Below are 2619 nucleotides of genomic sequence, written 5' to 3'. Positions count from 1 at the left end.
ATCCACAATACACATGGTTTTGCAAATGATTTACCATCTGGACTCCTTTGTAAATTACCTGAGCCAAAACAGAATTGTCAAGAAAGTTGGCTCCAAATATGCCACCTTCAGTTCAATTTTGGTCTATGGAGGCATGTCTGCATAATACATTACCCCTTCATTTGTGAAAACCAATCCGGTGCACCAATTCCTACATTTGGTTCTCATACAACAAACATTCCTCTATGAGATTCAGCTGGATGATCCAGAGCACGCAGGAGGCGGTTGGATGAGCGCGCCTTGAGACCTCTCGCTGCGGGTACGCGCACTAGGTGGCAGGCGAGTGCTGGGCTTTTGCAACACATTCTGTTGAGCATATGTTGACCCTGCTAGGACTCCCAACAGCTGGGGGCCATCGGGCACGTGCCCTTGTACCCCCATCCCGGATCCAGGCCATTCACGACGCAGGGGTAGGAGCGCGCCCCCCTTTCCGGACATGCAGCCCCCTGCCGCCGGGCGGATGAGATGAGGCTTCGCAATGGCACCTTCCTGACGCTGCTGCTGGCTCTGTGTGCCTTTCTGTCCCTGTCCTGGTACACGGCCTTCAGTGGGGGCCCCAAGGGTGATGTTGTGGATGTGTACCAGCGGGAGTTCCTAGCCTTGAGAGACCGTCTGCATGCTGCAGAACAGGAGAACGTGAAGCGCTCTAAGGAATTTAACCTCGTGCTGGACGAGATCAAGCGAGCCATCTCAGAGAAGCAAGCCTTGCGGGACATCAACCGCACATGGAGCATTTTATCTGATGAAACCAAGTTAAAACTTTGGAATGTCCTACATCTACCCACTATCTTTCACCACTTACCACACCTGTTGTCCAGGGAGAATAGCCTCCAGCCTGCAGTCCGGGTACGGCGGGGGTGCACTGGTGTTTCAGTCGTGATGGGAATCCCCAGTGTGAAGCGTGAGGTGCATTCATATCTTATAGATACCCTGAACTCCCTGATCACAGAGCTGAGCAAGCAGGAAAAGGAAGACTGTGTAGCTGTGGTGCTGATAGCTGAGACTGATGCGCAGTATGCTAGCCTAGTAGCCAAAAACCTCAACAAGATGTTTCCAAATGAAATGCAGTCTGGCTTGCTGGAAGTTATTTCCCCATCTCCACATTTCTACCCTGATTTCTCTCGCCTTCGAGAATCGTTTGGGGATCCCAAAGAACGAGTGAGGTGGAGAACAAAGCAGAACTTAGATTATTGCTTTCTGATGATGTACGCTCGGTCTAAGGGTACCTACTATGTACAGTTGGAGGATGATATTGTTGCCAAATCCAACTATTTGAGCACAAAGAAGAACTTTGCTCTGCTGCATCCTTCTGAGGAGTGGATGATATTGGAGTTCTCTCAGCTTGGATTCATTGGGAAGATGTTCAAGTCGTTGGATCTGAGTCTGATAGTTGAGTTCATTCTGATGTTCTATAAATATAAGCCCATTGACTGGCTATTGGACCATATTCTTTGGGTGAAAGTCTGCAACCCAGAGAATGATGCTAAACACTGCGATCGACAGAAAGCCCACCTGAGAATTCGGTTTAAACCATCCCTCTTCCAGCATGTGGGAACACATTCCTCTCTGGCAGGCAAAATACAGAAACTGAAGGACAAGCACTTTGGGAAGCAGGCCCTGCGGAAGGAGCATGTGAACTCCCCAGCGCAGGTCAGCACTAGCCTTAAGACATACCAACACTTCACATTGGGGAAAGCATATTTGCGGAAAGACTTATTTTGGGCATTTACGCCGACTGCAGGGGACTTTGTTCGCTTCGCTTGTTCAAGCCGTTGAAGGTGGAAAGGTACTTCTTCCGCAGCGGCAATATTGAACACCCAGAAGACAAGCTTTTTAACACCACAGTGGAGGTTATGCCTTTTGATAGTCTCCAATCCGATAAAGAAGCTTTGCAGGAGGGGCGATCGACACCTCCCAAGTACCGCCGGACATCCGATGGCTACATACAAGTAGGCGCCTTTTCTAAGGGAATAGCATAGGGAGAAGTAGACCCTTCATTCGGGCCTCTGGAGGCTATCCGGCTCTCTGTGCAAACCGACTCCCGAGTCTGGGTAATCTTAAGCGAGATATTCATTAAAAAGGTGGAATGACAAGTCTGCAGGCAACATTGAAATGCAAAAAGCAGTTCCATGGTCTCCCCTCCCCATCCTTTGTTTCTGTAATGGAAGAAAGGGCTACCTGCTCCACGTGTGTGCAGCTGAATGCCACAATGAAGCGTTGAACACGCCTGGCCCACCTGATCGTGTGAATTAGGAGGACATTGTGTGTCCTGAAGCAATACTTTGTACAGCTAGCAGGGGAGTACCATTTACAGCCTTGGGCGCCTATCACAAGGAAAGCGTGATGGGAGCTTCAGCATTCACAAAGACTGGGTAGCAGTGCCTTCTTGTAGAAACTTTGCAAACTGCACCCCAAAAGATGGCAAACTTGCAGAGCGTCATTTAATGACAGACAAACTGTGAACAAAGCATGGGTAAACCTAATATGTGGACATGTGTTAGCCCTCTTGCTATAAGTTATCATGGTCCGATATGGAAAGAATTAAGGGTTCGCGAGGATGAATCATCAGTTCCAACTCTG

At 49.0% G+C, this 2619-nt stretch overlaps 1 pseudogene; it reads left to right on the top strand.

The window, feature by feature from the left end:
• Nucleotides 1-439: 439 nt before the first annotated feature.
• On the top strand, nucleotides 440-2397 carry LOC138489157 (alpha-1,3-mannosyl-glycoprotein 4-beta-N-acetylglucosaminyltransferase B pseudogene; annotated as a pseudogene).
• Nucleotides 2398-2619: the final 222 nt, after the last annotated feature.

The sequence above is a fragment of the Ambystoma mexicanum genome, chromosome 9 (assembly GCF_040938575.1).
Source record: "Ambystoma mexicanum isolate Mex_15411 chromosome 9, UKY_AmexF1_1, whole genome shotgun sequence".
Taxonomy (NCBI): domain Eukaryota; kingdom Metazoa; phylum Chordata; class Amphibia; order Caudata; family Ambystomatidae; genus Ambystoma; species Ambystoma mexicanum.
The sequence above is the reverse complement of the archived record's forward strand: the minus strand, read 5'-3'. Positions and strand labels throughout refer to the sequence as shown.